The 26,226-nt window shown below is 33.7% G+C and overlaps 1 long non-coding RNA gene across 1 annotated transcript in view; it reads left to right on the top strand.

Annotated features, from left to right (window-relative positions):
- The first annotated feature begins 14,888 nt into the window (after positions 1-14,888).
- Positions 14,889-26,226, top strand: part of LOC127557922 (uncharacterized) — a 69,283-nt gene continuing 57,945 nt past the window's right edge. Inside the window, exon 1 of the long non-coding RNA XR_007952665.1 lies at positions 14,889-15,779. This is a non-coding gene — a long non-coding RNA (uncharacterized LOC127557922). The remainder of the gene's footprint in view (positions 15,780-26,226) is intronic.

The following is a 26,226-nucleotide window of genomic DNA, read 5'->3' as shown; positions in this document are numbered from 1 at the left end:
CAAGAATTCTACTTTATTATATTCATGTATGTAATGTGTTGATATATATATATATATATATATATATATATATATATATAAACTTACATGCATGTATACATATACATATACATAGATTGTAGATCCATCTCTTCATAGGTATGTTATGGGTATGTATATGTGCATATATAATCATATATGTGTATAGAATCGATATATTTTACTTATGCAACAGATACATCCCAACAACACACTTGCAAACCTCTTCCCAAAACATATTCCTGGAAGGAAAAATATTTAGATTAGAGATTATTAACAAAAAGGAGTGATAAGCACTTTACTTTTGTCAGAATTCTATCAGCATTGTATTTGTTGCATCTTCCTGTTAATTTTATATTGTTATGGTAACTTTTTATATTATCACTCTGGCTCCTCTTTCCCTTGAAATCATTTCATATAAGACTTCACATATTTGTACATTTCCTTATCATTCCATAGATTCTTCATTCCCTATAGTCTCCTGTTGATGTCATAGAACTACAAAAACAGAATATTTGTCACACTGGAACAAATGCATGTTCCCATTGAAAATCCCTCCAAATCTAAGGGAACAGAAGAGACAATTCATTTCATTACAACCTGTGTACAATGTAGATTTTGCTAATTATATAAAGATATATTTTTCCATGGAAACAAATCTGGTTTGTCAACAAAACAATGGAAAGCACATGATCAATTTGCAGAACGTGTTCCTAGAAAATTCCAGTCACAATTTGATCACAATGTCCCATTAATTATACCTTTATTAATTTCTAACTATAATTCCTCTTAGTACCATATTATTACCCCTTCCCATTTATCTTTCATTGTTACAACCATAGATTTGTTTTGGTTTTTTTTTTCCCTAAATTCAGTTGTAAGAGTATATTCCACTAGTTTTGGGAACACTGCTGTGAGACGTGCTCATGTGTCTATGGTCCAATACTCCCTTGAGTAAATAGCTATAAAGCAACTTGACTAATGCAAAATAGATCAATTTTTCAACATGGACAGGAATCATAGAGGATCAGTAGTTGGGAATAGCTCATGGCCTGAATCATAACTGGAAATTTCTAAATTAATGAGATTGCAGATTCATTTGTGTATTCTTTCAGCAATACTGTAGACTGGAAATTTCTAAATTAATGAGATTGCAGATTCATTTGTGTATTCTTTAAGCAATACTGTACAATTATAATCTATAGAACACTGTCTCTGTTGAATCAAAGGGCAATGGAAGTGTCAATAGATTGTATCATTGGGAAAAGTGAAAATTATGGAGGAATGATAGGATACAAAATAGGAAATAAAGTGATTGATGAATGGAAATAGATTATGCAAGTAATATATAGAAATAAATTACCATAGCAACATAGAGCTTGATAAATTTAAAAATCCAAGCTACTGGGGAAGGTGTCAATATTTGACAAAAAAATTCTGGGAAAACTAAAAATCAGGCAAGAAGAAACTAGACATAGATCAGCATTTCACACTGAATACTGAAATAAGCTCAAGCATATGATTTAGATACAAAGAGAGATACCATAAACAAATTAGGAGAAATGGTTTAAAAAAATTACTTGTTAGATCTAGGATAAAGGAAGACTTTATTACCAAATAAGAGATAGAGTATCAAAGAGGGTAAAATAGATAATTTTGATTACATTAAATTTTAAAGAATTTGCATAAATAAAAGCAATGCAGCCAAAATTAGAAAGACTGCAGAAAAATGGAGAAGGAGATTTTGCAGCAATTTTCTCTGATAAAGCACTTCTCATGGACAAGTTTGATTAATTAAATTTTTAAAATTTTGCACAAGCAAAACCAAGAGAAAACAAAAAGATTAAAAGGGAAGTACAAAGCTGGAAAAAGATCTTTATAGTTTTCATTTCTAAAATATATAAAGAACTGTATCACAGTTATAAGAATACAAGCCATTCCCCAATTGATAAATGGTTAAAAAGATATGAACATAAAATTTTCACATGATGAAATTAAAGCCATCTATAATTATATGAAAAAAAAATCTCTAAAATCATTATTAATTAGGGAAATGCAAATTAAAACAACTCTGAGGTACCAGCTGACACCTGTCAGATTGGCTAACATAACAGGAAAAGATATTGATAAATGTTGGAGGGGATGTAGGAAAACTGGAATGATTGGTGGAATTGAAAAGTGAACCAACGAGTCTGGGGGGCAATTTGGAATTATGCCCAAAAGGCTATGAAATTATGCATATCCTTTGAACCAGCAGTGCCATTACTGGGTCTGTATCCCAAGGAAATCATAAAGAAGGAAAAGGACCTACATGTGCAAAAATGTTTGCAGCAGCTCTTTTAGAGAAGCTGCCCAGCAGTTGAAGAATGGCTGAATATGGTATATGAAGGTAATTGAATACTATTGATTTATAAAAATAAATAAATAAATAAATAAATAATGAACAAGCTGATTTTAGAAAGCCTTGGAAAGATTTCTATGAACTGATGTCAAGCAAAATAGGCAGAACCAAGAATGCATTGTACACAGTAACAAGATTGTGTGATGATCAACTATGAAATATTTGGTTCTTCTCAGTGTTTCAGGTATCCAAAGCAATCCCAATAAACTTTGGACAGAAAAAGCCAGCTGCATCCAGGGAAAGGACTAAGGAGACTGAATGTAAATTAACACATACTATATTCACTTCTTTTTTCTGTTTTTTTTTTCAACCCCTCTCATGTTTTTTTTTTCTTTTTACTCTGATTTTTCTCTCCCAACATGAATCATAAAGCAATGTGTATTAAAAATAAATACATTTACTAGAATTAAAAAAAGGTTTTATTTCTCAAATTCATAGAGAAATAAGACAAATTTAAAATAAAAGAAATCTTTCAATTGACAAATGGTTAAAGGATATGAGCAGGTAGCTTTCAGAAGAAGAAATAAAAACTATTCATACTCATTTAAAATGCTCTGAATCACTAATAATTAGAGAAATGTGAATTAGAATAATTCTGAAGTATCATCTCACACTCCTCAGTTGGCTAACATGACAGGAAATGAAAATGAAAAAAATTTGGAGTAGGTGTGAAAAAATAGACACTGTTCTCTTGGTGGAGGTGATTAAACCATTTTGGAATTCTGTCCAAAGAGCTATAAAACTGTGCATACTCTTTGACCTTGAAATATCACTACTAGATCTATATCCCAAAGAGATAACAGAAAATATAAAAGGACCTATGTGTACAAAAAATATTTATATCAGTTCTTTTTGTGGTGGCAAAGAATTGGAAAATGAGGGGATATCTATCAATTGGGTATGACCAAATAAGTTGTGATATATAATTGTGAGGTATACTACTGCACTATGAAAATAATGATGGAAATGGTTTCAGAAAAAGCTGAAAGACACAACTTATGCAAAGTGAAGTGAGCAGAATATTGTACATAGCAACAGGAGTATTTTAATGGTAACCAACTGTTAAAGACTATCTACTCTGATCAATCTAATCATTCATAATAATTCTAAAAGACGCATGATAGAAAATATAAATATCTCCAGACAGAGAATTGATGAATTCTGAACTCAGATTTAAGCATATTTTCTTTTATTTTATTTCCCTTGCTTTTTTCTTTTGTAATGTGGAAATGTATTTCAAATGACTTTTTAATCTATAATGGAGTTTATACTATTTGCCTTGTCAATGGGCAGAGAGAGTTGAAAGGAAGGGAAAGAATTCAGAACTGAAAATAAAAATTAAAATATGATTAATTAAAAAAAAACTATGCAAAAATAGGAGTATAAAGATCATCAGGTACTTAAAAGAATGAAATATAAAGTAAAAGAGATAAAGACATAATCAATAGAAATCTACATGGACAGTGGGTATTCATTTGATTTATAAAATAATAAATGAAAATAAATAAATGAAATTGTCTTAATAAATATATGTAGGCAAGCAAAACAAATAACCTATTCCGCGTTTTGAGTCTAACTACTCTTTCTCTCCATCTTACCTTTTTCCTCTATCTCTGTCTCTTTGTCTGTCTTTCTCCCCCTCTCTTTTCTTCTCTCTCTTCTCATTGAAAGTACACCAGCTGAGGGAAGCTAGGTGGCACAGTGGATAGAACCCCAGGTTTGAAATCAGGGAGACCTGAGTTCAAATTTGACCTCAGACACTCAATACTTCCTAGCTATGTGATCCTGGGCAAGTCACTTACCCCCAATTGCCAGAAAGAAAAGAAATAAAGGAAAAAAAGGAAAGAAGGAAATGAAAACATAGCAGCCACAATCAGACAGAAAGAGTTAGTGACAGAGAACATCATAACCTGAAAGAAAATATTTGAGATAGATGGAGGAAAATAGAACCTATCTGTTATTTTACATGTCACTGAAAAATAAATAAAAAAGAAATACTTTCTTTTGTTCCATATGGGATGATTCTTAGAGAAGTAAGGAGAAGGATACACGGGTACCTTAGTGATGGTAAAAATTACCACTTTCCATAAGGATATTTACTTTACCTTGTTAATGATTTATGATCTGTGTATTTTTTTATTTAAAAATATAGATTATAATATTTCTTCCCCTTACATGTAGAACAAATATAATTTTATTTTTCAAATATTTTCTCTGGAATTCCCATCTAACTGGGGAAAATCATATTTGGTTCCTCCCTGTTTTCTTCTGATACATATAGCCAGATGCTATACAGGTGCAAGAGGAAATTGCCAAAACACTGTTGTTCTTTTTCCCAGGTAAAGGAAAATAAATACCTCATAATTAGGGGGGTTACAAGAATAAGAAGAGTCTAATTACTTTATTTGCTGGAAGTTTGCCAGCTCTAGTAGGGTGGATTTTATTAATTTTTAGGGCCCTGACCATAAGTCACAGATACATTATTGCCAACATTCAGGGTTGCTCTCCTCATCAAGACTAATTTGTTTCCTGATAGGCAAATCCTGTGCTTTCCTAAAATCAAGCATCTGTTTCTATTTTACACAATTGTACATACCTAGACTAGGCGTTGCTCTCAAAATCATGCTAAACGTTACTCTCTGTAATTAAATCTTTTGCACATAAATGTGTAGAGAAAATCTGAGAAATATCTAGGGTATTTTGCACATCAGCTAATCTACACAAACCTTATCCAGGGCAGACTATTCAAAAGGCACACAAGTTCTTTGAAGAAGCTCTGTCTCTCCCTCCCAACTTGGGAGGTGAGAGAAATTCAGAACATCTGTCCCTGTAGGCAGATTCCTTGAAATATTACAAAATCAGGGCTGTGGAAGCCATCACTAAGAAGAAGAAGAAATGACTATCTACTAACTTCCTATTTTAATTAATTATTTTTGATAATTGAATGAAGTCGATTATTTCTTTACAACAGGCATCCAAATAAGAAACCTAATTACCAGGGGTGTTGGCAGAATAAATTGCCAATAATAAAGTAAAAACAGATGCTTGGGGGTAGAAATTTAAAAGAGATGTCCTAAAATATTATGACAAAATGAGAGACCTGGACAGGACCATAGAGATCAACTCAATTTAACAGAGGATGAATATGAGGCTTTGGATAATGGAATTGATTTGTCCACTTGAATATCATAAGGGCCTATTCACCTATTACTGAAATTAAAGCTGAGCTAAGAGTAGAATCCTACTATACCCATGTCTCCAACTTAGACTATTAAAGCTAAATATGTCTGTCCATAGGAAATATTTTGTCTACACAGTGCCAAAAAGAATGTGAACTATTAGCCTAATGGTCTTTCATCCAGGTTGTTGACAATGGGTTTTCAAACTCAGAAGCACTAGCCCTTTCAGGACAATTATCCTCATAGTTCAGAAGTTCAGTGGGAAGTGGGGACAGGGGATGGTCACCCTTACTACTCAGTTGCATTCTGTATTTAAACTCAGGAAGAAGAGCCTACTAATGTTAAAAGGTATATATGCATATATTTCTAAAAATAAAAAGCTTTAAAAAATAAAATAAAATTTTTAGAGCATCAGAACCCACAAAAAAGAAATAAAAAATAGCTGCTGTGAGGAAGAAATCTCTTAAGAGATACAATTCCACTTTTGAACAATCATTTTTCCTAAAATTAAACTTAAATCTGCAACTTGTAACCACCGATGCTGTTTATTCCCTATAAGGCCAAGTAAAACAAGTCTGATTCTTTTTTTACATGACAACCATTCTAATATTTAAAAACAGCTAATATATCCATTTCTCCTAAGTTTTCTCTTCTTTATTCTAAACATTCTCAATTCTATGCATGGTCATTGTGAGAATTAAATGACATAATGAAGATAAAATACTTTTCTTTGCAAACTTTCAAGCACTATGGTAATTGTATATTGTTATTATTACTTGATTGGTCTTTATTTTATATGAACATAAGGTTATCCTGCTCACTGTCTATTACACACTGTCCAGTTTAGTGTCCTTTCTAAAACATGATGCCCATAATTGAATATAAATTTTCAGATGTTATATGATTAGGACAATGTACAGTGGGATCAATTCCAAATTCTGGACACTCTGCTTCTCTTAGTGAAGTCTAAGATCACATTAGTCTTCTGTCTGTTCAACTGACATTATCTTTCCCACAAGATTATGTGCTCTATATACCTTTTGTAGAAAAGTCTTAGAAGTTTTGTCATAGGCCTTCTTTCCCCAGTGTTTAAGTGGCATACTTGAAACAACACAATAAAACTGTCAAAGATATCGGGACTTCTGTTTTGCTTGAATAACTTAGCCTTTCCATTTCTTTTGGGCAGTTGAGTGGCACAGTGGATAGAGTGCTGGGCTTCCAATCCTGGTTTCAAATCTGGCCTCAGATATTTACTAACTTTGTGATTTTAAAAAAGTCACTTAATCTCATTTGTCTCGATTTTCTCATTTGTAAAATGAACTAGAGAAGAAAATGGCAAACTATTTTAGCATCTTTGCCAAGGAAACCACAAATGAAGAGTCAAACATAACTGAATAGTTCGATCCTCTCCTTTAAAGAAAAAAGTAAAAAGTAGAATTTCATGGCACACTGCAATGTGATGATTAATAAAATAGGGTGATTGGGTATGGTGGATATTCCTCTTATTTGTTAATATATTTTTTTAAAATTCCAATGAGGGGAGAATGTGATAGCATAAAGATTTGATGATGTTGGTCATCCTGCATATAATATATTTGCCCCATTTAAGAAATGATTGCAGGCCTAGGAGTAACTTGGTTGCTAGTGCCTCAGAGTGTTTTCAGATGTTTTCTTACATTGTACATTAAGCAAACAGATGCAATTAAATTCATGTTCAATGTGGTTTTTCATTTTATTATTACATCTAAGCTTGGGTGCAGGTTATGAAAGATTAGACATCGACATCTATTAATATAAACTGTGTCAAGTTGTCTACAAATATTCTGTGCTTTACTTAGACTACTATAACTGGAGAGAACAAGTAGAATTTCTAGGCTCCAGATATGGTGTCCAAAAAAACATAGCAGTTTGTAATGCCAATGGGAATTTACAAGAAATAACATCATTTTTACTCTGGGTTAGGCAATAGATAATATGGGGGGGACATAGATCCCATCATGTTTCCATTAGAGGGCAGTAGTGTCCATAGCAAATAATAGTGTGCTTTGGGCAAAAAGCCAATTCCCTTCTAAGTTGTAGCACTTCTATTCTTAAGTTCAGTACTGTCTGATAGATACTGAGTTTTTCAAGATATTATCCACTAGCAAAGAGCAGGGCAAGGGTTAGAATTGCTCAAATGAAGGTAAATAGACAAGGTCTTAGCAATATGCTAAAATTCAAGAGTAAAGAGAAAACGTTATGATGATAACATTAAATTGACAATTAAATTAACATTAAAACATACATAAAAGAAGGATTATATTTACAATTTCTTCTGAAGACAAGGGAAGGGCCTATTGGGTACATTTGGTGAGTTAGGTCAAGGAAAAAATTGTATATTTACATATAACAAAACTAGGAATCTGGAAGTCAACTTCCTTTCCTCAACAAGGTAGAGGAAACTTCATGGAAGATAAAGGATAATTCCTATTGTTTTATGCATGGAATAATTTTTAAGGAAGACCTAACCAGTTATTCTTTTTAATAAGTCATTTTCAACCCAGACTTCTTGAAGAAATTATTTGTTCAATTCTATTCAATTCAGCAAATGATTATTAAGCAACGGGAACCAGAATGATATTTCTAAAGCATAGATTTGAATCCCCTTTTAAAAATCTTCAGTGATTCCCTATGGCTTCTAGGATCAAACACTAGCTCTTCTGTTTGTCATTTATAGCCTGTCACAGTCTGTACTCAGCCAGACCTTCAGGACTTATTAGCCTCTTTACCCATCTTATAGTATTTGTTTTAGAAGTGGAGCCAAGATGGTAGTGTAAAGACAGAGATTTGCCTAAATACTCTCTAAAACCCTTTAAAATACCTTTAAATCATGATTAAATACATTCTAGAGCAGCAGAAGCCACAGAAAATGGGAGTAAAAAAAAATTCCAGCTAAAAACAACATAAAAGAACAGGAGAAAATGTCTGCTGCAGTACAATGCAGAATGTGGCAGAAAAGCCCTTGGTCCAGCAAACCAGTAACAGGCCTTAGAGTCACCAAATCAATGGCAGCAGGGGCTGTTTCCAAACCTTTCAGCCCACAAACACCAAAAACAATTTAGAAGGTCAGCTGGAAAGGTCTGTTATACTTGGGTGAGAGTGGAACACAATACCCACAGGCCACACCATCACAGATATAGCAAACCAGGAACAGGCCAAATTAGCAATAGTAGCAGCAATTGCTTCTAGAGCTCTCAGATCACATATGGTAAGGATGTCAAACAATTTGTCAGTGGTTTCTTTACTAGCACTGAGGCAGGACTCTGCTGCTTGACCCATACTCAAATATAGGTTGCAGTCCTGGGTGGCAATCCTAGGGCAAAGAGGAGCACAAGTGCATCAGTGGAGTAAGGACATAGTTCCAGGGCAAAAAAGTGTGTGTGTGGTTGGACATAGACCAAAGCACAGGTCAGAAGAAGATTAAACAAAGACCAGGAGAGGAGTAAACAAACTTCTACTTAGAACATACCATCTTGGAAGAACTAAAACTTATGGTTCTAGAAACATCTCTGAAACAGTTGCACAAAATCCCTGAAGCTTGGATCACCGCACTCACTACCCTAGAAGCAGAGACCTACTTTAACAAAAAGTTAAAAGTCAAATAATATACTGAGAAAATGAATAAACAGCAGAAAAAGATTCTGACCATAGAAAGTTACTTGGGTGATAAGGAATATCAACCACACATTCAGAAGGTAACAAAATCGAAGCTCCTACATTCAAAGCTTTCAAGAAAAATATAAAATGGTCTTGCATCATGGAAAAACTCAAAAAGAATTTTAAAAGAAGTCAAGAGATGTGGAGAAAAAAATGGGAAAAGAAATGAGAGTGGTGTGAGATAATCATGAACAATAAATCAACAGTCTTGTAAAGGAGATACAAAAAATAAAGAAAATAACATCTTAAAAACAGAGTAGGTCAAATGGTAAAGGAAATACAAAAAGCCAATCAGAAGAAGAGTACCTTTAAAAAAAAAGTAGAATTGGAGAAAAGAAAAGAGATACAAAAAATTCACTGAAGAAAACAACTCTTATAAAAGTAAAATTGGCAAATGGAAAAAGAGGTACAAAAGCTCTCTGAAGAAAATAATTATTTAAAAATTAAAATTGAACAAATGAAAGCTAATGACTTTATGAGACATCAAGAAAAAAATAAAACAAAAAAAAATACAATGTGAAATATCTCATTGGAAAAACAACTGATCTAGAAAATATATCCAGGAAAGATAATTTTTCAATTATTGGACTATCTGAAAGCCATGATCAAAAAAAAAAGAGAGAAACTATCCATCATCTCTGTGTCTTTCCACAGTCTAAATGTCTTTCTTAGAATACTCTCCTTCTTCAACTCCACTCTTAGAATCACTAGCTTACTTTAAAGCCAAGTCATAACATCTCCTAATTGAAACCTTCCCCAATCTTACTAACTGCTAGCCTTTCCTTTTCCATATTCACAAATTTACCTGATTTATTTTTATATTTACTTATATATGCATTTTTTTTCCTCTAATGGAATGTGATCTCTTTGAGGGTGGGATTATATTGCTTTTGGTTTTGTGTTCCCAGTACATTGCATAGTGCCTGAAATTTAGTAGGTTCTTAACAAATGCTTATTAATTAGTTCATTTTTATGTGCAATGAACCAGTCTGGGAGCTAGGGAAACAGCTCTGCCTCCTCGTTATGCTTCAATTAGAGGGGTATAACCTGCAAGAGATAAGGTAATGCAAAAAAAAAAAAAAAAAAAATCCAAAGTAATGTCAAGAAGGAGGGAGGGAAGATTCCTGTAGTTCAAAACATACTAGATCCAAACTTGGGCTTCCAAGAAAGTTAGATATCCAGAGAGCCTGAGATGATCATTAATCATAATCTAGACACAATAGATAATCTTTGCAAAGATATGCTGGGAAGAGACTGAGTGTCACACATGGGAAATAATTTATAATCAAGATTGATTAGATTAGAGAATTGAGTGATACTAAATATGATTAGAAAGGTAGTTGGACTCCAGACCCTAACGGGCCTAAGATTCCTTTCTAGATACCATTCCTGGCTCTGAACTTTTTCCATTACCAAACCTTCTTCTTCTGCCCATTTTCTGTTTTCTTTTATGTGCTGTCTACATATATTTCTGAAGCTAGCTTTCTGTCTGTGTGTGTCTGTCTGTGTGTGTGTCTCTCTCTCTGTCTCTGTCTCTGTTTCTATCTCTGTATGTGTGTGTGTCTGTTTCTGTCTCTGTCTCTCTCTCACACACACACGCACATACACACACATATCACATAAAAGCTTTGTCTTTGAAATTGCTAAAGTTCAAAGTTTTTGTTTTGTTTTTCTTGTTTTAATTTATTTTATTCTGAACTTAAGAAAAAAACATTTTTATAACAATAGAATAGAAAGAATATATGAAATTATAAATCTATTATGTACAACTTGCTATTTTAAAAAATATATATTTAATAAAGTGAGCATATAAACTCATTTTTTTTCTTTTTTATCTTCTCTCTCCCTGACCTTAGAGATGGATACCATTACACACACACACATACACACACACACACACACACACACACACACACACAAAATACATATGTATATGTAAAACCATTCTATACATACTTCTATTTATCAATTCTTTTTCTTCACGCAGATAACATCCTCCTTCATATGTCGTTTGTAGTTAATTTGTAGTAATAATAATTAGTTGTTCTTAAAACAATATTATTCTTACTATATACAACATTCTCTTGGTACTGATCATTTCACTCTTAAATATTTCATTCAAGTATCTATGTTTTTTTAAGATTATTTAGCTCATCATTTCTTATACCAGAGTACTATTGTGTCACGATTGTATAACATAACTTGTTCAGCCATTCCCCAATTAATGGGCATCCCCATAATTTCCAGTTCCTTAATACCACAAAAAGAGCTGCTATAAATATTTTAGAACATATAAGTTCTTTTTCTTTCCCCCCAATCAACTTAGCAAACAGACATAATAGGGAGATTAATGGATTAAAAGGTATAGACAGTTTAATAAATTTTTGAACATAATTTCAGATAACTCTCCAAAATGCTTGGATTAGTTCACAACAGTATATTAATGTCCCGATTTTTTCTACATGCCTTCCAATATGTGCCTATTTCTCCATCAATCATTTTAGCCAATCTGATAGGTATAAAATGATATATTAAGGTTGTTTTAATTTGTTGCTGCAATTTTAACATTCTTGACAATCTACTAATACCCCAATCTTTCAAATTCATATCTTTCTTAAATGAGATCTTTCTTGGTTCCCTTCTCTTGATTCTCCTCCTAGCTGCTAGATCCTCCCCCTCAATATTACATTAAATTTCACACACACACACACACACACACACACACACACAGACATACACACATTTGCATATATGTTTACATATATTTGTAAACTTATATGTAAGCATGCTATTTTCTCTAACAATGCAAGATCCTTGAGCTTGTTTCATTTATGACTGTATATTCTTAACACATTGCATAGCACATTAATTGGTCCTTAATTATTTTTTGATTGACTGATGGTTTAAAAAATGGGATATGGTGAGAACATACCAAATAGTGATATAGTAACACAAATTCCTTTATTCTTTTCCTGAAGATATCATTAGTCCATTCTGGAGAATATCACTTCCATGAGAGCTACTGAATAACCTGTGTAGGACAGAAGTATGGTACATTGGACATAATACTAAGTTTGGAGTTAGAGGATCTGGTTGTTGTGCTCTTGGGCAAGTCACTTTACTTCATTGATTCTAATTTATGGAATAAAACAAATATTTTCATAATAATGAAAACATGATTGTATAGGAAACTGCAAATCTGCTATGCATGACTTGCTTTTACTTTCAAACATATAACACAATTATCACACAAGTTCTTTTTTTTTTCTCTTTTTTTCTCTTTCCCCTGCTAAAAATGGCTACAATTAGACACAAATGAGCATATACACATACAGAAAGATAGGACTAGGTATTCAATGGTTACACTTAGGGGATTCACCAGTCATTCTACTTCTCTCTACTTGTCCTTCTTTTCTGTGGGAAAAGGGACTTAATGTGATCAGATTCCATCAGATTCTATCAATCTCATCCATCAACATTTATTAAGAACTCATTGAGAATGAATCATAGAGTTTTGGAGCCAGAAGGGATGTCACAGATCATCCACTCTAAACATTCTAATTTTACAGATGAGGAAACTAAGAAGCCTGAAAAAGCAAAATGATGTGTACAATTTTATAATGACATAGTGGCAAGGTTTTGACTACTGCCCAGGTTTCCTGAATCTCTGTCCATTAAGTTCTCCAACTGAATTAAAGGATAGCCAATGGGGCTCATTTAACATGCTTCAAACAATCTTTAATAATGACTTTCTGGAAACATGTCACTAATTTCTAGTTTTCTAAGGGGTTTTGATTCATAAAATGTATCTTAACATCTGTTCAACTCAATACTGCTTAATTACAATGTAGTATCACTTCCCCCCACTTTCCACCATCAAGGAATTCCTACATCAAGGAATAAATTCACATGGAGCAAGGATTCTACTTTATCATATCTTATCTGTGTGATGAACCTCTTTGGCAGTTTGGCGAAGCTCATGTACAGTTTTTCAGAAGAATTTTTTTTTTTAATACTCTAGCTTAAGAACATTTAGAATGGAAAAATTTCTTAAACAAATTATGTCAGAGGTCTTCAATTGGTGATATAAAAATAAGGTTCTAATACTCAGTTGATATAGTACTGCATCAATCCAACTATTCTTGAAAAAAACTTTTAATCATACAAGAAAACTCACTAAATTATTCACAGCCTTTGTTTAGCTCAGTAATCTCTCTACTTAATGTCATCTACATTGCTTCCCTCCTTCTCTCTCTCTCTCTCTCTCTCTCTCTCTCTCTCTCTCTCTCTCTCTCTCTCTCTCTCTGTCTCTGTCTCTCTCTGTGTGTGTGTGTGTGTGTGTGTGTGTCTCAGTGTGTCTCTTGTCTCTGTCTCTCTCTCTGTCTCTCTCTCTGTCTCACTCTCTGTGTCTCTCTGGCTCTGGCTCTGGCTCTCTGGCTCTGTTTCTGTATCTGTCTCTCTATTGTATATGTATGTATATATGTACAGGTACATTTATGTGTGTGTGTGTACATATCTCAAAGAAATCTGACAGAAATAACTTTTATGGGCCAAGATGTTCATAGCAATATTTTACAGTAGGAAAAAAACTGAAATAAAATGAATGCACATGGACATGGGAATAGCAGAACAATTTGAGGAATATGAATATACTATAAAAGGATATTATCATACCATAGAGATTAATATGCATGAAGAATTCAAAAAAGAGAGGATGGCATATATATATGAAGGAAGTAGAGTCAGAAGAATGATATGTGCAATGATAATAGAAACACAAATGAAAATAAAACTAAAAGATCAGCCAATTCAGATTCATTGCATTGACTAATCTTATTCCCAGAGAGCGGATAGCTTTATAAAACAAAATGTGGAAGTGCATCAATCTGGAAACAAAGGAGTTAGGTTCAGATCCTCACTTTGATATCAACTCCTTATGTGACCTTTGATAAATGTCTTAAGCTTTCTGGCCATAATTTTCACATCTGTAAAATAAACAGTTTGGATGATTGTATTTCTTAAGTAATTAATATATAAAATATAAGAAAAAGTTAATATTTATAATTTTAAAATAATAATATAATTTAACAAACTAATAATAATAGCTTATGTTTTTCCCTCTTTGAATTTACTGATTTCTTTGTAATTCACTCATGTAGGAATATTTGTTTTTAAGGTACAGTTATAGTATACTCTCCTAATTGTGGTTATTTCACTTTTCATTATTGTATATATCTTTTTCTGGATATCCTCATATTCATTACTTTTCATGGTGCTAAAATACTACATTGTACAATTTCTTTGACCATCTTTAAACTGTTTAAATCCCTATATAGTGATAGCTTGACATTCATCTTCTTTAACCTCATCAACCAAATATTTGATACATTTTAAGAAAAAAAAAATTCAGCACTCGATGGCTGCTTGGCACTCATCAAATTTGGTTGTTGTCTTGGTTGAGCAGTAAGGATTTGAGGTTGACTAGGTATACTGCCCAGACTTTATTTCTGTTATTTCCCTCCGCTGTTAGTAGCTCCTCCCAGTTTGGAAGTCACATGATGAGGTTGTGTAAGTTGAGCAGATCACGGGGCAGATTGTGCGGGACAGATGTAGCTGCAGTATGTAGTCTCCTGGCTTCCAAAACAGTAGTACTGGAGGTGACTTGGAGCAATCCCACCATGCTCAGTAGGAGAAGCAGCAGGAGCAGAAAGAGCAGCAGTGGAGCATAAATGGGGATGGGAGGGTTGGTGCACCCTGAAGGCGCAGTTGCGCAGAGTAGAGGTGGCGGGCGCGGTGGCGGCCGCGGTGATGGGGCGTGGTGGCGGGGCTAGGTGGTGGCTCAAGGTGGCAGCTTGCAGTGGTGGCTGCACTGGTAAGCTGAGATAACAGCAGCGGGCTATTTTGGTAAGCTGCGGCAGCGGGCTATTTTGGTAAGCTGCGGCAGCGGGCTATTTTGGTAAGCTGCGGCAGCGGGCTATTTTGGTAAGCTGCGGCAGCGGGCTATTTTAGTAAGCTGTGATAGCGGTGAACTGCATTGGTGAGCTGCAGCAAAAATGGACTTCAGAGTGGGGAATTCTCTAGGTGGACTCTGTTGATGGACTCTGTTGGAGGATTGTGTTGGCACACTGCATTGGTGAGCTGCAGCAGAGGGCGTTGGTGAGCTCGAGCAGAGGGGCGTTGGCGCCCTGCGGCAGAGGGGCGTTAGCGCGCTGCCGCTGAGGTGCAATGCAGTAGTGACGGAAGACTGCAGTAGCTGTAGTGGTGGAGTGTAGCTGCACTAGCAGTCATAAAGCAGTCATAGAGTGTGGCGGAGGAGAACCCAGCACTCGTGCCAGCCTGGAATCAAAGACCACTACCAGAACCCTGGACAACGGAGAGTTTGGAACCATAGCTTCAGCCTCCACCTGCAGACCTCTCCCCACCCAGGAAGCTTGGATGGCATGGATGTTGGAGCACAGTATAAATGTGGCAGCTTCTCTCAGAAAGTAAGTTTGGTCAACCAGGGAGGACATGGATTGGTCTGGGATGGCTTATATTTGTGTAGCTGGAAGTGTCAATTGTCCCTTTGGGGAATTTGGTGGGGAGGGATTTTTTTTTAAAAATCACAGTGGGCTGTGCATTGAAGGGAAATTCCTTGAAGGGCTGTGCATTCCTTAAGGGAAAAATTTGTTTGGTACTTGTGCCGTTTGTGGTGCCTTCTGGACCCAGTTAACCATGAGTTCCAAGGCACCACTATATTTCCAATTTTTTTTTCCATTACATATATTGCAATCATATATATTATGCTTTTATTTTAAATCATCTCTTTAAATTATTAATTTTAATTAATTGAGCTTCATCAACAAATTATTTAAACAAAATTTTAATTAATTAGTTAATTAAATTATCTATTGGGCTTAGTAGGTTAAAGCATAATATTGGAATTATGACTATTGTCATCTTGCCAGATGGATTTCCAAACAGAGTACACCAAATTGCAAGAATGAGCCTATTTCCTTGTCACTATACCAATATTTATTATTTTACCTTTTTATTTTTCTCAATTAACAAGGGTGAAATAATACCATAAAGTAATTTTAATTGGTTTTTATTTGATTATTAATGAGGTTGAGCATTTTTTCAAAGGAAAATTTATAATCTACTTTTGTCATTTGTCTATTCATATCTTTGACTATTCAAACACCAGAGAATGAGTTGCTTGTTCCCAGGTAATTTTTCCCCCTATGTAAATGCTGCTCTGGTTTTTCTTTCCTTTTAGTAGCAGCATCAAAAACATGGCATAGTACAGCCAGTCATAATCTGGATTTAAAAAAAAAATGTAGTAACAACTAAAATTATTGTTTACATTTGTATGTAGGGAAATGAGAGTGTCATTTGGTGCTTTTTAGGATTGGTTGGGGTGTGTGCAGGTGTACTTAGTTGTAGAAGGTACAATGTTAGGGAGGCTAATGTGAACAAAGGTAAATTTCTGTTGAGCAAAATCCCATCACTTTATTCAGGAATATTCTGGTTATGAAATTTCCCTCTGGTGGACAGATAGATGATATTCCCAGAATTATACAACTCAAGAAGAGGTGGAATGGTAGATGAATGACTGATAGAATCAGAGAATGTTAGAGCTAGAAGGGATGTTAGATGTCCCTCATATAATTAGATTGCTTTCATTTTATAAATAAGGAGGTGAAGCCCAAAGGGATGAAATAGCTTTTGATTCTTAAGACCATTCTGCAAGTTAATGGCAGAGCCAGACTATCCATAAATCAATCTGTTGATTATTAAATACCTATTGTGTGTCAGGATACCATAGTCCCTGGGGATATGAAGAAAACCAAAGTCTTTACTTTCATTCTAATATTAGAAACAATAGGAATAGGTATATTTAACATAAAATTTATACAAAGTAATTTCTTTGAGGAGGGGGAGTGAAGGGGAAGTTCCATAAAAGACTAGAACCTCATGTTTCTATATCTCTTCTTGACTAGAAATGTAATTTAAATGGTGAAGTGTCACGGTAGCTAAACATTTTCATAGCAATTTAGTCTTATGAAATTGTCTGGGCACTAAGAGATAAAATAATTTACCTTTGATCACAAGTCGATATATATCAATAATGAAATCCAAAGCCAAATCCCCTGACATGGAGACTGGCTTTCTATCCCCTTCACATGCTGCATCTCTCCTATGTTTTTCAATGACGCTGTGAGTCAGCTTTCATATTGTTGCCACAGTCTGTCATGTTTGCTTTACTTTGCAATATTTCTATACAATGCACTATGACTTTTTTTTTTTATTAAATGAAGGTAAATTTAAATTCTTTTTGGTTTGAACATGTAGTGACACTTCTTGGAGTAACTGGAACAACTGCCCTATAAAACTAGCATTAGAAAACACTTAATTTATAAAAGTTTGGAATTTTAAATTTTACTTGTATATGACACCTCTATCATAAAGACAGAATGGTGGAAGAGAAACAGAGACAGATGAAGAGACTCAAGAAAGAGGCGTTTTGAAGCCTCTTTTCCTCCTAACTAAAAGAATTGGCAACGGTTTGGCAGTCAGTAGCTCAGAAGGACAGGACAATTCAGCATTTGAAAGTTTTCTCCAAAGAAAACTGACAAGCTGCTGAACTGTATTCAACACTTATACACAGATAATCTACCTTCTTTTCCCACCCTCCCCCAGACCTAGATTTAGTTCTGATTTTTTTTTTCTAATTGCACATCATCAACAAGCTTAGATGCTACTAAGCAATTCAATTATAGCCCAGAAAAAGCAAGAGCACGATAACTCGAAGCATTTATTTTATGCTGCATATTCCCGGTAATTGTGGTTAATCATTTTACTGCTGAAGTGCAGCCACTTCAGTTCAAGCTCATTTAACAGGCAATCAAGAATTCAATGGAAGTGAAGAGATGAAGAAAGTGTGCTTATTTTTTAAAAAAAAGAATATTGTTTATCAAGAGCCAATACAATTTTAGGTAGTTTATATCCTAAAACTCATTTTGACCTTTTGTGTTCCATTAAAATGATGGGCTTGTTCTTTTTCCAGGGAAAGTTTCTTAAGGAGGTATATTAACTCTTTTAGATTCTGAGATTACTGTGTAAGTGATATACTAAACCACACCTCATCTCCTTCTACTAGGTTTTATGAGTTGTTGTGTCTATCTCAATGTGCAATAAAAATTGACTTGTTTGGAATTCAAAGAGCCTAAATTTCTCTATCTTTCATTTCTGCCATTTCAAAACATAGTCAAAATATCATGGAGACTTAGAATTAGAACTCTAACATCTGGTTTCACCACCTCAGTTTATATAAGATAAAACTGAGGCTTAGAAAAGTTAAATGGTAAATTGTTTTCAGATTGATGATCCAGAGGAACTGCAAATTTCTAAAGTGCATTCTTAAACCTCAATAAATAAATAAATAAACCCAGTCTCATTATAGTTTAATGTTAAGTATATTTCATCTTATTTTAATTCTTTGAAAATGACCAATTTATGCAAATGAAGGAACTCACTACTAATTAAATGTTTGGTTAACTGCAACTTCCACATACTTGATAAGAGAGTTTATAATAATGGCTCCTCATCATCATCTCTTTATGTCTTAGCAACAATGCTTAAAGGAAGCACATGTTATTTTAAAGCTAGGGAAATTAAGCTACAAAGCTATTAAGACTTTTTTTTTTCCCAAGTCATGGAATATAAGAGTAGCAAAGCCAAAATCCAGCTGTTCTTCTAAAGTTGATAAATGTAAAAGGTCCCACACTTTCTTCCTGGGATTCTGTAAAAATGCAGCCATTACTGATCTGGTGACATGCAATCATCCATGAGAAAGACTTTAAAATCCTCTGAGCTCAAGATTTCAATAGAATATACTATCATGCTAGACCTCTTTAGGGTTCAGCAAAAGAGACCTTCCACAGAGACAAAAAAAAAAAAAAAAAAAAGGTACTGAGAAACATTGGATCCTTGCAATCTTTTCACTCCATTGTACAGAATTCTTCCATAGGTGTCTCTTTCCTAAGGGGCATGATGGATTTATAAGTTCAGAGATTTAAAGCTAGAAAAGATCTTGGAAGCCTATCTAATCTACTCTTCTCTGCTTTATAATGCATTGCAATTAATTAAACATTTAGTTAGTAAGGAGTTCCTTCATTGGCATGAATTGGACATTTTCAAAGAATAAATGAGGTGGCCAGAGTTAGGCAGGATCTGATAGACAATGTATCCAAATGCCAAGGTGGGAGAAGACAGGGTCAGAATAGTGGAGAGAGAATAGGTTAATATTACAGTAAACTGCAATAACTCAAGATATGCAGTGTCCATCCTGGGAAGGAGAAACAACACTCTTCCTCTCTCTTATTATTATTATTTTCTATTTTTATTATATTTTCTACAGTAGCTTTGTTACTGGGATTTGACCAGGGAACAGATTTCCTTAAAACTTGCTTGTCTCCTTAACAGATAGAGATTTACAAGCTTTATTGCATTCATTCTCTCTATGTGGTAAACAACATTTCCATGTTAATCACTTGAATTTTTAAATCCATTTTTTCCCCTAAAATCGTAAATGCACTTCAAGTTGGAGGGCTTTCAGTTTCCTTTGCCTGTACAAGTGTTATGTTCTCTTAAGAACATCTCATATTCTTTGGCTGTCTTTGTAATGTTTTTATTGCTTCTTTAATGATTTTTTGGGCATATATTAATAACAGCTTGTGTTTATAGAGTACAATATGGTTACAAATGCGTTTTGCACATTATTGCATTTGATACAAGAATTCTGTAAGGTCGGTAGAATAAATAATAATTTCTCCACATAACATACAGAAAAAAAAATATTCAAGAGACTACATTTCTTTCTTTTCCTAATTATGTTCCTTAATTTTTATGGATATCAAAAACTATTCTTCCAACTCCCATCCCCTACCGCTGCTGGTTCATCTTAGAACTTCCCACAGTTCTTGGGAAGAAGCTACCACCTACAAGGTACATTCACCATGAGTATTCTCTCTTTAAGACCCTCCTCCCCTTTCCCACTGATGAGATTGTCCTGGAACTTCTTTTTGAGGACATGGGTGGGTTCCTGCCTGGCCTATCATCATTCTTCAGCTTCTTTTTTGTGTGTTGTCTTTTCCCCATTTGATTGTTATTTGTTCCAGAGCAGGGATTATCTTTCTTTTTGCAATTGTATTTCAATTTCACATGGTGCTTAGAAGACAATAAACTCTTAAAAATTTTTATTTCCTTCAATGTGTTCAAAAATATCAAATAGTCATTATCAGAACTAGAATCTAAATTAGATCTTTATACTAGAATATACAATCATTTTGATTTATACCACTGGTTTGCAAGAACTTTCATTTTTCATTTTTTAATTTTTTTTTTAAATTCAGAAATAATAGAATGGTCAATACCCCTTCTAACCTATTTTAACATCTCTCCTTAAACTCAAATCATGACTTCCATGCATCAGTTCAATACCATTTCTTAGTTTTGTCTTTCTCCTCTAGTACTTTCCATTGTTGTTAGTAAAGTACATTAAATACTAAGTATCAGAGGTTGTGCTAAACAATGGTGATTCAAAGAGAGGCAAAAGATACTACCCTCAAGGAGCTCACTGTCTTAATGTCTACAACTATAGACAAACTGTACAGAATATGTTAGAAATAATTGACAGAGGGAAGACATTTGAATTTAGATGAATCAGAAAATCATTTTTATAGAAAATGAGGTTTTAAATGAAACTGGAAGGAAACTAAGAGGCAAAGATGAAGATAGAAAGAATTCCAGACATGGGGAACAGCCACTGAAAATTGCTTAAACTATCTCTTGCAGCTCAATTGTATATGTGTATCTGGCATAGACCTATTCTGTTCCCTCAGCCTGCTCACCTTTCTATCAGAATCGCAGAGTTAGGAGAAACTTTACAAATGATCTGGTTTGACTTCTTATTTTGCAAGTAATGAAATAACCCAGAGAAAACTAATCTTCCCCATTTCATAGCTAGTTTTATGTCATTTATTCATGAAGGAACTTTGACTGATACTCAGCCCTCCATCCTCACAATCTGGTCCTTTTTTTTTTCCATTGTTCTATCTTCTCCCATAATTTCCTTGTTATCATTATCAGTATTAAATAGCTCCATGAATTGTGCTGTTTTAGGCCTAAAGAGAACTAAATAGATAGGGGAAGAGAAAGGAGTGAAGGGGAGAGAAAAAGGGGAGGAGAGAGAGAAAGAGAAAGGAGAGAGAGATGATAGTTTTTAAGAAGTAATAGGATAATGGACTTAGAGCTTGAAGGAATCTTTGATATCACTGACTCTAACCCTTTCATTTTCCAAATGAGGAAACAGAGCCATAGAAATTAAATAATTTGCCCATGGCTAAACAGCTAGTAAAGTTCTGATATAGAATTTGAATTCAGGTTTTAACTCTAAGTCCAAGACTCTATCCACCAAAACACATTACCTCTCACCTTTTCTACCTTTTCATCTGCTTTCTGATTTTTTTCTTCCAATTCTGAAAAGCCTGGTAAAATCAAATGACAATTTTTTTTTTTTACATTACTATTTCCTAATCACTTTTTCTGGCTAGAGAGACTCAGGATACATCCTGATTAGTATGCATATGTATAGTTCTGTTTAGATATTTTCTAAACAGTGATTAATTAATTTTCCTTCTCAAATGTATCTGACCAGAATGTGCAATGGAAGCAGGAATACATGGAAAAATTCTTTGCCTATGACTTCTAAAAAAAGGATTCTTCCTCATAGATCCCCTTCTTTGCCCTAAGAGAGCCAAGTGTTACTTTCTTTATGAAGTTTTTCCTCTTCGAACTGCCAGTTCTAACTCTTTAAATCTTGTGTTTATTTTGTATTTATTCTATGCATTTGTGCTTATGTATACCATGTATTCAGGGAAGGCGTGATCACCTTTTAGGTGGGGTTCTCACCTCCTTGAGAAATCAAGGAGGTCATGACCACCCTATGTTCTAAAACAAAAGAAAGAGGGAGATGTTGAAATCCTTACAAACTGCTAACTAATTTGACAGTTGATTGAATGTGATAATAAAGGAGAATATGCAATGAAAGAAGATGTTGAAATTTCATATCCGAGTGACTGGAAAATTTGAAAGAGAAGGAAATTTAGAAACAGATTGGGTTCAGAAAGAAAAATACTAATTTTTGTTTAGGGCATATACTCCACAGCCAATAAAGGAGGCTATAATGAAAATTGGAAGAGATAATAAAGATATATAAATCTAGAAGACATTTGTTCGAAATCATAAGACCATGGGAGCTGATAAGATTATGAAAAAAGAGAATATACACAGGAAAGGAGCAAAATATGGTCCAAGACAAAGATTCAGGGGACCCTTTAGGGGCAATGATGTTGGTGGTCTAGAAATAAAGATAAAGATCAGAGAGAATAGAGGAAAATCAAGAGAGAAGAAAAAATGTTATGGAAACTCAGAAAGGAAAGACATTTTGGTAGAAGAGGGCAATTAGCAGTATTAAATGCTGTAAAGAAGGCAAAAAGGATACAAATTTAGAAAAGACCATCAAATTTGGAAATTAAGCTGTCATTGGTAACTTTAAAGACAACTGTTCTAGTTAAGTGATGAGGTCAGAAGTCAGACAGCAAAAAAGGTTAAGAAATAAGAGGAGTGAAAAGAGAAACTAGTGACAAAAAATAAAAACTTAGTGTTGGTAGGATTTTAAAATTTTTCAACCAAAAAAAAAATGAGAAAGAGGAGAGGGGAGGGAAGAAAAGGAGGGCGGAAGGAATGAAGGACAGAGGGGAGGGAGAAAGAGAGAAACAGAGAGAGAGATAAGAGAGGAAATTAGTAAGTAGTTCTAGCTCTTACTATGAAGCAATATGCCAAGTACTAAGAATGCAAAAACAAATACAAGCCAAAAAACAAAAACAAAACAATTCCCTTTCTTAAGGAGTTTAAATTCTAATGGAAGGAAAACAAATAATGCTACTGAAAGTAGAGTCTGGTAGAGTGAAGGTACTCATAGAGAGAGGTGGCAGAAACTTTGCCACATCTTTTTGTGAGTACCTTCTCTCGATTACCATCTCTACTTTTCAGCATCCTGTTAAATGTTATCTTCTGGAGAATCAGAAGTGGAACCAATAGAGAAGTGAAAGAATGAAAATGAATGGTTTGGGTACTTCCTCAAAATCAAAGTTCTGAGGAGCATACTTGTCAAAGGAAGGATGTAGAATCAAGGATTATTTGAACTAGAATTGACCTTGGTGGGTGATAGCAATTGCTTATCAGGGGGTGTAACACAGGACAAAAATAACAGGTATTGATATCACAGAGTTTTGAGATACACCACGGAGAATTTTATGATGAATGACTTCTATTTCCTTAATGAAGTACAAGCCAAACTTCTCAGATAAGAGAGAATACTAAATAAAAAATAACTCAAACGTTTAAATGCTTGGAAATTTTCAATAACAAAAACACAGATAAGAACCTGGAGTTTTTGAAATTTCAAATAGATATTTCTGATTTAGAAAAAGAGGCTGAGGTGGCTATGAGAAAATATATCTTTTCTAAGATCCTTGAATTCTTGGATATCCTTTTTCGCAATATCTGTCTCAATTTTCCTTCATTAGATTAAATGAGGCTATAGTATACCTTTTTTTTTTTTTTTTAAAGTCTAAACCTGTGATTCCATTGTTAAGGAAACTTGATGCAGAAAAGTCTCTACTGATGTATATTTGCAATTGTTCTATAATTTATTATCTGAGAGAGTTATCTGGGTCACTAAGAAGTTAAAAGACTTGACCAGTTATATAGTCAGTATGTGTCAGAGGCAACAATATTTAAACCCAGGTCTTTCTGACCCAATATCTCTTTATTCATTATAATGCACTGCCTTTCAGGGGTCCATCCCACTTCTAATAAATGCTAGTTTTTATTTTCTTTGGGATTTCTTTCTGACCTTCCAATTCGCATCACCTTTAAGGAAGCAGAGAGGCAGCAGTGTCTTTAAATAGTGGCAGCTTAGGCCAAAAGAAGCATGAGATGCAACTGAAAAAGGAAAAGGGTTGGCTCTGGCTGACTGCCTGGGGAAAGATCATGCTAGACATTTCATGCGTGAAAATATTAAATTAGTGATGTTAGATTCTGTTGCAGACTGTTTTCACTTGGATTGCTTTTTAATTTAATTATCTTGTCATGTTGAAGATATGATATGATATTTTTCTGGTATTAATTGACTTCTAGAAATTTTAAATATATAAATATTAAATGATCAGACACATATTTCTATCTGGCTAGATAGTGTTCTTTTTCACACCATTTCACCTTGCTTAGTTAAAAGTTTTTTTTTTTTTTTTTTTTTCCCTAAGAGGTTTCATTCTATGTGGAAAATCTATAGTTCTAGAAGGCAAGAGACTGCAATTCTAACCTAGCAATGAGACCTTGAGAAAGAAATCTCACTGGTACTCAGACCAGTATGTGTCAAGAAAGAATATAGATTCATACAAATTAGATGCCATATCATAATACACATAATAGGTGCTTAATAAAAGTTTGTTGATCGGCTGATAATAACAGTTCAGTGTCATTAAAATGAACCAGAACACTGTGTAACTATAATGATCAAACATGCACCCAAATAAGAGGTGAAGAGAAGTACATCCTTTCTCCTTACTTGAAAAAGTCATGTTATGAGTACATAATGTTGCATTCATTGCCAATGTGGTGAGTAGTAGATTTATTTAATTATTTTCCTTTGCTCACTGAGTTGAGTTATAGTATGAGAGGAAGTATCTACAAAAATTATTTGTGAAAGGAGGAATACACAAAAATTATTATGGCTAGAAAAAAACCAATTAAAAAACAAACATATATCTCTCCCACCCCCAACACACACTGGTCCAATTTTCAGAAAATACCTAAGAAATAGGTCTAATTTAATTTTCAGGGGGAAAAAATATCCCATGATAAGATTTCTAGCCTTCTGAAAAGAGATGTTTCATTAGCAAAGGTAGTAGGAACGTAAAATCAGAATGGTAAGAATTCAAATCCTAATCAGACACTAGCGGTGAGACTTCTAAACAAGTTGTAATATTCTAACCAAATCATTTGGTTTCTCTGTTTTATCATTTGCAAAATATGGGGTTTGGTCTCAGTGACTCCAGAGATTTCTCCTTTCTCTAACTCTGTGATCTTATGATCACATAACAGTGAAATTAAGCAAGAACATTATAACTTCTCAGGAACATTTGACATATAATTATGAGTATCAGTATCATCCCATTTGAGAAGAAAAACTAACTGGTTCTTTTTTCTATAAATGTATTTTTTTTTCACTTTCTCTTTCCTTTTTATTTATTTAATTTTTTTGTTGTTGTTTTTAATTACTTAAAAAACAATTTTTACCATTTCTTTTCCAAATTTTTGATTTCTAAATTCTTTCTCTCTTTTCTTTCTTTATCCACTTATTGAGAAGGCAAGCAATTTGATATCATATATATATGTATATGTGTGTGTGTGTATATATATATATATATATATATATATATATATATATATATATACATACACACACATATATATGCAGGCATACAAAACATTTTCAAATTAGCCATATTATAAAAGAAAACACAAACCAAAAAATTCAAGAAAAACAAAGAAAAAAATTTAAGAAGCATATTTCGGTCTGCATTCAGTCCCTATCATTCCTTTCTCTGTGGATGTATAACACTTAAAAATGCTTTAATAATGTTTTATTTTTTCAAATATACATAAAGTTTTCTTAATATTCATTTTTGTAAGACTCTGTATCCTTTCCTCAAGGTAACAAGCAATCTGGTATAGGTTAAACATTGGTTAAACAGGTATAATTATTTTAAATTCATTTCCATATTTGTCACATTGTGTAGTAAAAATCAGACCAAAATGGGA

Source organism: Antechinus flavipes, chromosome 1 (assembly GCF_016432865.1).
Source record: "Antechinus flavipes isolate AdamAnt ecotype Samford, QLD, Australia chromosome 1, AdamAnt_v2, whole genome shotgun sequence".
Classification (NCBI taxonomy): Eukaryota; Metazoa; Chordata; class Mammalia; order Dasyuromorphia; family Dasyuridae; genus Antechinus; species Antechinus flavipes.
This window is presented reverse-complemented; position numbering and strand designations above follow the sequence as displayed.